Source organism: Lactuca virosa, chromosome 9 (assembly GCF_052849685.1).
Source record: "Lactuca virosa cultivar CGN04683 chromosome 9, Lactuca_virosa_CGN04683_v6, whole genome shotgun sequence".
In the NCBI taxonomy this organism is placed as follows: domain Eukaryota; kingdom Viridiplantae; phylum Streptophyta; class Magnoliopsida; order Asterales; family Asteraceae; genus Lactuca; species Lactuca virosa.
The window spans coordinates 166400462-166416105 of NC_136434.1; positions in this window are offsets into that span (position 1 = coordinate 166400462).

Consider the following 15644-nt stretch of genomic DNA (forward strand, 5'->3'; position numbering starts at 1 on the left):
TAACCTCATATGATTTATGTGAACACTTCATTATATGCCTAGGATTAGTGAATATGAAACTAGGATTAATTAGAGAATGGGTAAATTAATGTGTGAGCTTGTTTGAGACACCAACAAACAAGAGGTTAGTTGAATTACTAATTTGATTAACCAATTACAAATCTTATTTAATCCAAATAATTGAACTAGGGATTTAATTAGTTTAAACACTTGATCACTGCTTGAATTAATTAATTTCCTAAGGGCTGGTAATAGCGAATGCGAATCTAATCACTATAGTTGGTAACCAATAACAATTAATTTATTACTTTACCATAAAATTAACCATAGGAGTGAATTGGTTGGACCTAAACAGAAACCCTTTTATCAAATTTGGTGAATTTTTACTTGCTTTAGTTGATTAGTTAATTACGTGTTAGGTGGTGTGTTTAAGTTTCTAGTCTTGTAAAACTAGAGAAAACCCTTTACTTTTATTACTTGTTTAGTTAAAATTAGTTATTAGTTTAATTTCCGTTCCCTGAGTTCGACACCCTACTTATTCAACTATACCACTAAAAGACAGGTTCACTGCCTTTGTGTGCTAAATCTATATTTTTAAAGTAGGAATAAAACCAGTGCATTTTACACACATCAAGGCTCTCTCCCTGAACTTGGCGGTGATCTCCGCCACTGTCTCAGTCGTCTGTCTCATATCAAGAAACTCTCGGGCCAGCTGCTGAAGCTCCACAGCTGGCACGAACTCAGCCCTGAATCTAGTCACAAAATCTGACCAAGTCATAGCCTCGATGGCTGGGGCTCCCAACGAGTCACCAACTGACTCCCACCAATCTCTAGTTCTATCCCTCAAACATCCCGCAGCAAAGCGGACCTTCGACCCTTCCGGGCAGAAGCTCGTCAACTACGCAGACTCAATGTATGCAATCCATCTCTTAGCAGCAATGGGGTCCTTCACCCCGTAAAAGTCTGGCGCACCACTCCCCCTGAAGTCCTTGAAGGACAGTGTGTGCGTATCCGACTGGCTGGACGCCGAGTCCCTCCTGAACACCTGGAGGCGATCCTCCATTAACTCGATAATTCCCTCCTTGATCGACCCGAAAATGATAGGGGTCGACTCAAGGATACCTCTAGTGATCTCAGACGCGATGAACTCGCGTAGTCCGTCATCGACCTGCTCGGACCCTGCACCCGAGTCTGATCCTGATCCTGATCCAGATCCTACTCCATGTCGTGTAATCGCCATACTGATAATAAACACATAAGCGTCAGGATCATACATATCCTCGAGAGGTCTCGAACACTCTCCAAGTTTCCCGGTTCTGTCTCAGTCTTCCTTGATTCGAGTATGGATCCTCTGCTTCCAGTAGTACGGGCCCATACTACCTTCCACATCTATCCGTACTTTCCTCAAGAACTGCCTTGACTTCACCAAGTCCTTTTCTATTAATACAACTTCCCAACTAACCTCATCCTAGGCTTTCCTAGAACACTCTCAGACCTACTCTCCGCCATCAGCTGCACTAGGAGTCCCTACCACCTCTCCCTAACTAGCTTGCGAATACTGTTACATATCCGCTCACTAGTTAGTTAAAGTTAGCCACAACCCCTATAGCACAAAGCAAGCAGCATTCGTGCATCGAGTAACCACAGCAAGCATAACCTAATCAGGATATCCTACTGCTGACTAAACAGTCCTAGCATACAGCTCATACAACAGGCATTCAAGGCATCCTTCCTAGATCCTTAGCCCTATTCTAGCATGCAGATCTCAAAATCATACATTAGGCATACAAGGCATCCTCCTAGATCCTTAGCCCTAATCTAGCATGCAGTTCTCAGAATCATAAGTCATATAACGTAACATAACAAGTATGGGTACCTTGGGGAAAACTTACTTGAGCTCGGCCGGTCGCACGCATCACACACCTTGTTCTTTCTCAAAATTCTTTAACTTAAATTTTAAAAACTGTTTTCTTTGTGAAAAATCTTTTAATCCCTCGGTTTGAGTCCAGACACCCCCGAGGGTGTGTCCGAATCCCTCAAAGCAAGGCTCTAATACCAACTTGTAACATCCTAATTTTCAAGGCCAAAAATTTCATTTTTAAATTAAGTACCTCATGAAATAGTGTACCAAAACATTGTCAAGGTTACGTCAACTTATAAAAACCATAACGTCATGTTTCAAAATCACAGTATCAAGAGTTATGAAAATCAGAGTACAATCCCAGAAACTCCATGCGGAAATCATGTGTGTGTGTGATGCGCTACTACACCGCCGGCTCCTTCCCCTTGGACGAAGAGGTACCCGAAACCAAAACTAAAATTGTAAGCACAAAGCTTAGTGAGTTCCCCCATCATACCACCTACCAAAACCACATACATATTGCCGAGCAATTCTAGGGTGCCCGACCTACCCATGTCAAGCCATTCTGGGGTGCTGACCTACCCATGTCAAGCCATTCCGGGGTGCTGGCCTACCCATGTCAGGTTATTCTGGGGTGCCGACCTACCCTCCGCTCTATCTCAACCGGATACGGGGACTATTTCACGCCCTACCGCTAGCATATAATATCGTATCATAATCATGTTGTCAAACATATCTGGGGTGTCCGACCTACCCATTGGTCCTAGCGACCGAATCGGGGACTAGTCCCCTCCTACTAATACTATCTCACGTAACATAGCATACTATCATACACATATATCAAGCACAAGCAACCCAGATGATTATCACAAAGACAATCATCACAACTAACCAATTACCAGTGGGTCGGCCTTGGTGCCTTAGACCCACTTCTACTGGAAGGTATATCACCTCGATGTCGTGTAGTGTCTGAAATGTCCTCGGCATGAAAGTCGACTCCCCTCGACTCCTAAATCCCTACACGACAACCCTTATAAGTTATCAATTCGAACATGCAACCCAAACCAGGGTCAACTCAATTCAGTTAAAGTCAACATCTAGCTGACCTGACTCGCCGAGTTGGTCTACTAACTCGTCGAGTCCATACTCCTCTAACTCGAACCAACCCCCGACTCTACTCGTCGAGTCTAGCAAGAACTCGACAAGTTCTCCTTCCATCATACCATCGGGACCATCTTCATCCGACTTGCCGAGTTCATCCTTGAACTCGTCGAGTTCATCTCCCTCACAAGAATGTGTCCATTCTATGACTCGCCCAGTTGTATGAACAACTCGTCGAGTCCATCTTCAAAGATTGGGAGATTGCCTTGGACTCGCTGAGTTTGCTCAACCACTCGTCGAGTCCCATGATTCCCAGGTCTATAATCTCGTCCATCTTTGTTGAGTCCTTCTCTAGACTCAACCAGACCCTCAAAACAGCAAGGGTTGGAGAACCACTATCCGACTCGTCGAGTCCCAAGAACAACTCGCCGAGTCCACTAAAGTCCATGTCCATAAACTCGATTTCTGTCAAGCTCATCTCAGCCAAAGGGTAGATCTGACCTCCTAGGGCCGATATAGCACGTAAAGCCACGAACTTTACGTCCATGCATGGGTCTTTTATCCCTAAAGGACTACAAATGACGTTTAAAAGATGCATGGGGCTCTCATGGCCATAAAGTTGGCACCTTTATGCCATAAGACCCCTCCAATGACCAAGAACTGAAGTCAATACACCCTATAACACTTCACAACCCGAAAATGGCTTAGAAAGCCCTGAATATACCCAAAATCCAAGCCCTAAAGATGAATAAACACATGGAAGATCAAGGCAGGATCTTTTTACCTTAAATGAGCTGGGAATGGAACACAATCTCTGGATCTCCAAGCTCCAACTTGAACTCCCAAGCTCCTTTCCCCTTCTCAAGCTTCACAATCCACCAAAATGCACCAAAATGGCCTTAGAATACTCACACAAGGCTAGGGTTTCGATATGATGTCTTCTGGGAGTATAAGGGACGATGGAGGCTGAGATAAGTTGTTTAAATAGGGTGCAAACCCTCACAATTAGGGTTTCATACAGACAGTTGCTACTCGCCGAGTCGGTCTATCGACTCGCCGAGTAGGTCACTTAACTCCCGCGTCCACGCCCGATCCTACTTGATGAGTTGATCCTTCAACTCGTCTAGTCCCCTCGTTAAAATGATAATTCTTCATTTTTAGAAAAAATACTTATCAGGAACCGGGCGTTACAAATCTCCCCCACTTATCTTAGCCTTCGTCCTCGAAGTCTCCTGTGGCGAACAATTTCGGAATATTCTCGCTTCTCGGCCTCCGACTCCCAAGTCTACTCGGATTCTCTTCGACGTTCTCATTACACCCTTTCCTAGGGTATTACATGGCTATGTAGAATCTTCGCCTCCCCTACCACCACAACTATTGGTTTCCTTACGTAGTTCAGGCACTCTCCGGCCTGATTATCATGCAGCGAAACAGCTGCCTTCCCGTCCAATATGCGCCCTTCCGTAATAGCAAGACGTGAAGTGTACTACAAATCTAACTAGGTTTCCCCTGGGAGATCTAACCAATGTGTCATCTGACCAAATCCAACAACAATCCTGACGATCCAAGGTATCGGGGTCTCTACTCTTCTTTTCCTGAAATGAATCCTTTTGTGCTGAAGGGATCCTACATCCTTCCGCCCCCGCAACTGTATCCATAAACATCAAGCCATCTCGCGGAACACTCATACCTTGCCCAATCAGCCTCGGCTGGAATACCAGGCATGCTTACGACAGGTCCAGCCATCGCTAGGATGGAATACCCTCGTATCACGCACATGTTTGGCCCAATCAACCCTCGGGCTGGAATACCAAACACGTCAGGTCCAAACAATCATAGGGTCCGGTTATCCTTACGATGGAATACCCTAGATTGAATACTACTATTTACATAACTTGGGCTAAACCCATAATTTGAGATCCAAGGTCATATCCTGACATCTCACTCAAAACCCTCTAACTTATCGCAACCCACTTCTACCCGTCATCTGAAACACCGAGTTCCTACCTGGTTACCGAGCCAAAGTCTCCCATGTAGTCGCCCCTCGCGACTCCCGATCGAAATCCTTATCTGCCAAAATTTGTCGTTAGTTATCTTACTGCTATGGTTCTAATAGCCTCTCGATCCAACCGATCAGGTCCATGCGTCGAATCCTGACGTCACCGCATCCACGGCTAAAAGTGACCGATACCTCACCAATGGTAGCTGTATATCACAAGCAACATTATACGGTCCATTGCTTCCCTGATCCCATACTGTAGTGGCGCTCCTATAGTCTTATCACTGGCTCAACCAGATCTAATCCATCGGGGAAATTCCGAAATCCGATCCGTGATTTCCGTGTCCACACTGCTGCACCCCAAACTGATGGGTACTACTGTTCTCCTCGTGATCTGACATCACTCCCATACTACCTGACAACCTTGTGAATAATACAGTTACGCCCGCAGACTTACAACACTTCCAATACTATGTGAGAACCCTGTGAATGCTACAGCTACACCCGCAGACTTACAATACTTCCGAACCGGGTCGAACACACACTCGACCTAACTCTCAACTGAACTTGAATTCTAATTGGTCCTCTAACCTGGTTTCCTAAACCTGTTTCCCGATGTCAAGGAAAGGAGCGAACCAACCGTTGGAAAGTTTTCTGGACTCCCAACTCGCCCAATCCTCAACCTAGACGGCCACTTGACCGCCTTTCCGCCCTGACGGGGATGCAAAACTCGTCCTAATTTCACACCTATTTCTGCTCCAGAATACCTGATCGATTCTCCCCTTCTTAGATTCGACTAAGTCTTCATGGCGCGTGGGAATTGAAGGATTCCCGATCCTTCTTGCTTTTCAATAACATCACAAAATTCAAAGCCATGAGGCTTCAACTGCCTCGAAGCGGAGGCGATAACATGCCCTCTATGCATCAATATCGTGCCCGAACCCAAGATGGACGCATCGCAATATACCACAAAATCCTCCATGCCCTCCGGCAGGGTTAAGATCGGCGCCTCGCACAATCTCTGCCTCAATAGTAAATAATTGACACAAGACAGTAACTTTACTTATAATTAAAACTCCTTTTATTTAATCATCAAATGTCAATTACAATTTAGCTATTACAAGTTTCGATTTATCTAATTACTAAAACTAATATCGTCCGTTAGCCCAATGCCCCTCGCATGCTGGAAGTGCTTAACCCAAGTCAGTCCCTTTGTATGGCGATCTGCTGGGTTGTTCTCTGACAATATCCCCTTTACCACGAGGCGTCCTTCTTCTACTTGATGCCTTATGAAGTGGTATTTTCTGTCGATATGTATGGATATACCATGATCTCTCGGTTCCTTGGTTAAGGCAACCGCCCCTTCATTATCGCAAAAAATCTCCATAGGCTCCTTTATGGACGGAATGACTCCAAGGTCTCCGATGAAGTTTTTCAACCATATTGCCTCCTTCAATGCTTCGCTTGCTGCTATGTACTCTGATTCACACGTTGAATCAGCTACAGTCTCCTGGTTGGAACTTTTCCATGTCACTGCTCCCCCATTCAGGGTAAACACCCAGCCCGACTGAGAGCGGAAATAATCTCTGTCGGTTTGAAAGCTGGCGTCGCTATACCCTGTCACTCTCAAGTCATCACTCCCACCAAGGGTAAGGACCCAATCCTTAGTCCTCCGTGGGTACTTATGAATGTTCTTAACTGTAGTCCAATGAGCTTTACTAGGATTCCCTTGATATTTGTTGACCATGCTCAAAGCAAAGGCCACATCAGGGCGAGTACAAGTCATAGCATACATGATCGAGCCAACTGCAGAAGCATATGGAATTTGACTCATCTCTGCTATCTCAGCCTCTGTAATTGGACTCTGACTCTTACTCAGTTTGGTATTGCTTCGGATAGGTAGGTTACCTTTCTTGGAGTTCTCCATGCTGAAACGCTTCCACACCTTGTCCAAGTAGATACTTTGACTAAGTCCTATTAGTCTTTTACTCCTGTCTCTCAATATCCTTATCCCTATAATATAAGCAGCTTCTCCGAGGTCCTTCATAGTGAAACACTTCCCAAGCTAGGACTTAACCTCCTGCAATCCATAAATGGATTTCTCAAGCTAGGACTTTCTCATCAAAACAAAGATTCCATCTGCGAGATGCTTGTTTCAATCCATAAATGGATTTCTCAAGCTTACACACTCTATTAGGGTACTTTGCATTGACAAAACCCTCTGGCTGACTCATGTAAACATCTTCAGCTAACTTTCCATCAAGGAAAGCGGTTTTGACATCTATTTGCCATATTTCATAGTCATGAAATGCAGCTATGGCCAACATAACCCTTATAGATTTAATCTTCGCTACTGGTGAGAAGGTCTCATCATAGTCAACTCCTTGAGTTTGAGTAAAGCCCTTCGCAGCCAGTCGCGCTTTATATGTGTGTACTTTCCCATCCATGTCGGTCTTCTTCTTGAAGATCCATTTGCACCCGACTGTCTTACGACCCGGTACATTATCAACCAAGTTCCAAACTTGATTGTCATACATGGAATGAATCTCGCTGTCCATAGCCTCTTTCCATTTTGCAGATTCGGGGCCTGCCATGACTTCCTTGTAGTTGTTAGGTTCATCCAAATTTACCAGTGTGCAATCACTGATAAATGTATCACCTTCAGTAGTAATATGGAAACCATAAAACTCAGGTGTATTTCTAACTCTACTGGAACGCCTCATAGGTAAGGACTCGTCAATTGGATCAACTGGAGTTTCCTCCTCAGGTTGATTGCTAGTGTTTGAGATTCCTTCACCGCTTGACTCTTGAAGCTCTTCAAGGTCAATTTGCCTCCCACTGTTTCCTTGGCCTATGAGTTCTCTCTCGCGAAAGACTCCTCTCCTCGCAACGAAGACAACATTGTCACTCAGTCTGTAAAAGAGATATCCAAAGGATTTCTGTGGGTAGCCGATGAAAATACATCGCTCACTCCAAGGTTCGAGCTTGTCATGAGTTTATTTTCTCACAAAATCCTCGTAACCCCAAACTTTGATGTGGTCTAATGTGGGAATTTTCCCTGTCCACATCTCGTGAGGTGTTTTGGAAACCTTTTTGGTAGGGACTAGATTAAGGATATGGGCGGCAGTCTCTAAGGCATACCCCAGAATGAGACAGCTAACGAAGCTCAACTCATCATGGAACGAACCATGACTAGCAAGGTTCTATTGCGCCTCTCAGCCACACCATTAAGCTGTGGTGTCCTAGGTGGCGTCAATTATGAAACAATTACACATTCCTTAAGATAGTCAAGGAACTCGATACTAAGATACTCTCCTCCACGATCGGATCGTAGCATATTTATCTTCCTGCCCAATTGATTCTCCACTTTTGCTTAAACTCCTTGAAATTTTCAAAAGTTTCCGACTTATGCTTGATTAAGTAAATATACAAATATCTACTATAATCATCAGTAAAAGTCACATAGAAGCGGTTAGCATCCCTTGTGGCAGTTCTGAATGGTCCACACACATCAGTGTGTATGAGATCCAACAGACCTTCACCTATTTCACAAGTACCAGTGAAGGGTGACTTGGTCATCTTTCCAAGTAAACAAGATTCGCAAGTGTCATCCGACTTCAAGTCGAATGACTCCAAAACTCCATCCTTTTGGATTTGGGCTATGCGCTTCTTGTTGACATGTCGAAGACGACAATGCCACAAACATGCCTTATCCAAATCATTGGAAGAATCAATATTCAACACATTATTTCCTAAGTTATCTACAACCATCACAGTTTCATATATACCATTGCAAGGTAATGCTTCAAAATAAAATACACCATTACAATAAGCATAAATACCACCATTTTCATTATTAAAGGAAAAGGTAAAACCTTGTTTATACAAACTGTGAAAGGAAATAGCATTTCTTTCCATATTGGCCGAGTAACAACAATTATTCAAATCTAAATTTAAACCATTACTAAGCAATAAAGAATAAACTCCAATCTTGGTCACAGGCGACACCTTCCTATTTCCCATGATTAAGTTTATCTTCCCGTGCTCCACATCCCTACTTCTTTTTAGTCCCTGCAAATCAGAACAAATGTGAATACTACAACCTGTATCAAGGACCCAAGAATTAGCATGTGATGAGTTATTAGATTGAATAGTGTAAATACCTGCAAAGGAGGGCTTGATCTTGCCATCCTTTATGTCCTGCAAGTACTTGGGGCAGCTTCATTTCCAGTGCCCTTTTTCATGACAGTGAAAGCACTCTGCTTCCTTCGGATTGGAAGAGGGATTAGCATAACCAACTTTGGTGCCACTTGAAGAGGATCCATCAAGAGACTTTCCCTTGCGGCTCTTGTAGGGAGTCTTCCTCTTCTTTCCCTTCCCATGTCTAATTGCCAGAACAGGGACAGAAGTAGTAGTAGGAGTAGACACAACCGACTTGCCTTTCAGGTTGCTTTCTACAGTCCTAAGAAGGCCTTGAAGCTTGCTAAGTGACCTCCTCCTTGTTCATATGATAGGTCATACGAAACTAATCATAAAAAGAAGGTAAAGAGTGCAGAATAATATCTATGGCCAACTCTTCATCAAAATTGACATTCAATTTAAGCAAGCGGTCCACAAATCTCTAAATCTTTTGCAAGTGGGCCGTGATGGGTTCACCATCCTTCATTTTGGTTGTGATCATGGAGGCAATGATCTCATACCTCTCCTGCCGACCACTTTGATGGTATCTTTCCATTAAATCTTGATACATTTCAAAAGCATAGTAGTCCTCATAGGACTTCTGCAGCTCAACAGTCATGGTTGCAATCATTAGACACGACACCTTTGTCGCATCCCTCTCATGAGTAGTGTGTTCAACGATTTGTTCGGGAGTAGCAGTGGTGACATCAATCTCTTTGAGCACTTTATCTAGGAAATATTCTTTGTCCTCATAGCGAATAGCCATTCTGACGTTTCGAATCCAGTCATTGAAGTTCGAGCCATCGAAAATGACCCTCCCACGTAGGTTCATGAGGGAGAAAGAGCCTGAAGGGATTGGGTTGGAAGCATTGTTTGGGATAGACATCTGTAAAAGAAGAAGAACAAAATTTAGATTAGATGACAATCCTTAATATTACACCCAAATGAAATATTAAGGCTAGGACCCAACACAATATTCTACAATTGCGAAAAGGGATGCTGTAATCCAATTGTAAAATATTTGAAGGTAGGTAAATGACAATTTACCAATTTCCACCATGAAAAACGAAATAGATTATTAAGTTTTAACTGGATTGAAATTCCTAGATCCTTTGAGATTCATTGAACTTTTCAATGACATGTTTAAATCTCGATTGTGCCCTTCAAGTTTGTGACTGGGATGCCAAGGATCACAAACAAGGTGTGAATAACCATGCAAATTAGCTTGGTACACCCAATGTTACACATCACCTAATCAATGTGTCGTTTAACCACACATGCTCCATTGATCTATGATTAACATCAAGTTACCCTTTGCCACACATTGTCAGTCCCAGATTAGTGTGCCGGTTAACCACACACGCTCCACTAACGACTTAACAAGGTGAAAAGTGTAATTTCATGGATTAGCACCATTTTCACATTTTCATAAAGTAACTACGATTGGGAATTTTAATAAAAGTTTAGTTACTTTATTTCTAATCATTATACTTTTAATGAGGGAGAATTAATGTCTTATCCTACCCGTTCGGCTAACGACCCTCCACCAGTCAAGGAAGCGGTGGGTGAGAGTGGACACCCATTAAACCACTATTTTATAGGCAGTAACCTTATACCCCCCTTATAGACCGGCTTCGTGAATGAGGCCTACTAACAGCAAGACCGACTTGTCTTATACATACATATATATATATATATATATATATATATATATATATATATATATATATATATATATATATTATTAAACTTATAATATTATAAAGTATAAGGGTTGAATTTTAACTTTTAAAACTCTAGGGTTTGGAATTAAAGTTTCATTAGTGTGATTTTACAAATTTCAAAACTCGAGGGCAAGTTTTGAAACTTGTCAAAACTCTTCACATTCATAACTTATGAGTTTAATTGGATTTTAATGTATGAGACCTTTCATTTTCCATTACTTGAGGACAAGTTATGGAGGTCATTAAAATTCATTTAGATCATTTCCTAACAACAAAAATTATCACATAATTCATGGATGATCTAACCAAACTCATAAACAAGATAATTCTAAGTCAACAATTTGCAAGCAACTTTGTTTATCATATAAAACAACAATTATTTTAAAAACTTTGACAATTTACCTTGTGGTTGGATGAGTACAAGCACTACCATATCATAAAAAACATTTCCAATTATCCAAAACAGTTTGTGGTAGTGTTGCCAATCCAAACCAGGCCAAGAAACTCGAAATTCTGCAAACAGAGCCTTCAACTCGGCGAGTGCATGAACTGACTCACCGATTTGCTCTGTTACTGAGTGGACTCATCAAGTCTATTCATCAACTAGGCGAGTTCCCCAGTCAGAGGCCAAAATTTCGACTTTTTCAGCTTTGAAAAAACTAGTAAGCATCAAATATAATAGAAAACAATCCTAAGCTCTGATACCACTGTTGGGTTTTGAGCACTATAACACTCCTATGGTGCACATGCAACCCTAAATGCTTTGGATCTATGTTTTCTATAATTATACATGCATATTTTCAATTTTCCAAAGCATTGTCCTAACTAGCATATATTTGAACAATTGAATGATACAACTAGTTAGATGACTTACCTCTTAGAAGGACTTGTAGTTCTTGACCTTTGAAAGCTTGAGCACCTCAAGTGTGATGCCTCTATTGTTTCACAAACATCAATATGTAAGAGGAGGCTTGAGAGAATAGGTTACTAGCACAAAATCAACTTCACCCTCTTGGAAAGTAAGTGGCAACCGATTTTGGCTCTAGGAGGGGCTTATTTATAGTGTTGCACATGTTAGGGTTACACTTTGTAAACCCTAATGACCCATGACTTTCCACATTCTCATGCTCCATGGATTTAACCTCAATGGACTATCCATGGATTAGTTTGGCCCATCTACATAATCATGGATCATTGGCCCACACTACAAGAATCATTGATTTACATAATCAATCCCCATATATTTAATTAGTCTCTTTTGACCACAAAATTAATTCCAAATTAATTCTTGATCAATACTAATTAAATAATATGATTTCATATTAATATATTATACTTGTAATATATTAATAAACCATAAATAACCTTATTCTCAAAATCCATCCTATCAAATTACACTGGTGAAGGCAACCCAAAAAGGACCATGCTACAATCAGGTCAAGTACATCCCAGTTATAGTTATGGGCTTAGACACTAAATCCAACAATATGGAAATTCCGCCAATCGAATATATGTATCCTAACTATCACCAAAATCCAGTACACATGTCGGCAACATGTCCTCCAATTTCTGGATAGTCCGCTCACTCTGACCATCAGTCTGCAGGTGGAAAGTCATGCTGAAGTGCAGACGAGTACCTAACTCCTCGTGGAATCTCTTCCATAACCTAGAAGTAAACCGAACATCCTCATCAGATACCACATAAACCGGCACCCCATGCCATACCACCACTTCCCGAATGTAGATATCGGTCATCTTGTCCGCCGAAATTCTCTCATGGATTGGAATAAAATGCGCGCTCTTGGTCAATCGATCCACGATGACCCGTATCAAATCCATTATGCGAGCCGTCCGTGGAAACTTTGTGATAAAATCCATCATAATCTCTTCCCATTTCCAAATGGGAACTTCCAACGACTTCATTTTGCCATGGGGTCGCTGATGCTTGGCCTTCACTTTCCTGCAAGTCAAGCACCTCTCCACATACCAGGCCACATCTCACTTCATACATGGCCACCAATAATCAGGATGAAGATCTCTGTACATCTTTGTCGCTCCGGGATGAATAGAGAATCGTGAATTGTACGGCTCCTCCATCAAGACCTAATGCGAACCACCCCAATATAGAACCCAAATCCTCCGATGAAGGGTCAATAATATTCGGCTATCATAATCGAAGGAATCCATCTGACCCACTATGCGCTTGCTCTTCCGGTGCTCTTCCTTCATAGCCTCAACCTGAGCCTCTCGAATTCGCTCTAAGGGTGGGGTAATTACAGTCATCCTCAAACATACATCCCTGATCGGGGAAGCAACCAGCTTGCAGTTGAGAGCATCGGCCACCACGTTGGCCTTCCCCGGGTGATAAATGATCTCACAATCATAATCCTTCACCACATCAAACCATTTAAGCTGCCTCATATTCAAATTTGGCTGATCCATCATATACCTCAGACTCTTATGATCTGTGTATATAGTACATTAGACCCCATAGAGGTAATGTCGCCAAATTTTGAGGGTGAACACCACAACCCCCAACTTTAAATCGTGCGTAGGATAATTCACCCCATGAGGCTTTAGTTGTCTCGACGCGTAAGCAATCGCATGACCCCACTGCATCAACACCGCACCCAAACTCGTGATTGATGCATCACACTACACCACAAAATCCTCAACACCCTCCGACAGGGTCAGAATCGGCACCTCACAAAATCTTCATCTCAGAGTCTCAAAAGTTGCCTGCTGCTCATGCCCCCAACAAAACGTGATGGTCTTCTTCGTCAACCGAGTCAAAGGATCAACTATCTTGGAGAAGTCCTGAATTAATCTCGATAGTAACTCGCCAATCCAAGGAAACTCTAAATCTCAGATGGAGACCTTGGAATTTCCCACCTCATCACTGCCTCAACCTTGGTCGGGTCGACCAGAATACCATTCTGGTTGACAAGGTGCCCCAAAAACAGTACCTTGCATAACCAGAACTCATACTTGGATAACTTCGCATACAATATCTCCCTCCTCAGAGTCTCCAATACCTCCCTCAGATGTTCCTCATGCTGCTCTTGGGTCTTAGGATAGACCAGGATGTCATCAATAAATACAATCACTGACCGATCCAGCATGGGCCTGCATACACGATTCATGAGATCCATGAATGTGGCTGGAGCATTAGTGAGCCCGAAGGGAATCACCACGAACTCGCAATGGCCAAAACGAGTTCGGAAGATTGTCTTCTACGTATCCTCCTCTCTGACCCTCATCTAATGATAACCCGAACGCATATTAACCTTGGAAACCCAAGATGCATCCTGAAGCTGGTCAAATAAATCGTCAATCCTCGGGAGTGGATAACGGTTCTTCAGAATTAGCTTATTCAACTCCCGATAGTCGATACACATTCGATGCGACCCATCTTTCTTCTTTACAAACAAGATCACCGCTCTCCATGGTGTACTACTTGGCCGAATGAATCCCTTATCTAACAGCTCCTGCAACTGTGTAGACAACTCCTGCATCTCTGGGGGTGCTAACCGATAAGGTCCTTTGGATATCGGAGCCGCACTTGGAACCAAATCAATCTGAAACTCTACCTGCCTCTCCGGTGGCACTCTAGAAAAATTCTCCGGGAACACATACGGGTATTCCCGAACAATCAGGACATCACCCACTGTCGTCTTACCCTTCTCCCGGGTACCCTTTACATAAGCCACAAACCCAAAACAACCCTGGTGAAGATAGCGTCTAGCCCCGGCTGCTGAACAGAGAGTCGACCCACGTTAAATACCTTTTCCCTGAATCACTAACTTTCCCCTACTTGGGGTCCGAATATCCACCAACTGATGCTCATAATAAATCATTTCCCCATTGGGGCTCAACCAATCCATCCCTATAATAACATTGCTCTCACGCAAAGGACTGGGAACCAAATCAATTAGGTAACTCTCACTAAACAACTCCAATATACAACCCCGATGAACCCTCGATACTCGCACATGTCGATCATCAGCAATCTCAACCTCTAATGGATACTCCAAATCCCCCGGAGCATCGGCAAATCTCTTGTTGAGTGTGAGAGATACAAAGGATCGGGTAGCCCCCGAATCAAATAAAACCAGAGCAGAGATATCGTTCATAAGGAACGACCCTAAAAAACACGGATATAAGCAGGGAAAAAGAACATAAATAAAGAGATAAGGAGGAGATACATACAATTCACCACATATGGTGTCGCACGATCCTCATTGGTTGTCATCTGGAATGCCCTGCTCCTCACAACAGGCGTCTGCGCCTTGCCCTGACGACCATCTATAATCCGCAAGGTCGTCGTATCGGGTGCTACAACAGGTCCTGTCGATGCTAGACTTGGACAATCAGCCTTTTATGGCCCTTCTGATTGCAATGAAATCAAATCAGACTCGATACCTGGGTGGTGGTTGTGCAATTCTGGCTAAAGTGCCCAGTCTTGCCGCACTTGTAGCAGCCTGATCCCCCACCCCTGCAAGCTCCATCGTGCGTCTTCCCACACTTGTCGCAGTGGCCCCGAACATGCTGGCTCCTCGATATCGAGTCAAAAACCTTGGGCCTCTTGCCCGAACCCTCAGAACCCTAAAACTGATCTAGATTTCTCTTTTTATCCATCTCTAAGTTCAATATCCCTCTATCTGGATCTTGCCACCATATCATCAATTGTCTTGCAACTAGATATACTCACAAACTTTCTGATATCGCTCCTCAGCATATCGTGATATCTTTCCTTCTTCATCTCCTCGTTTGCCACATA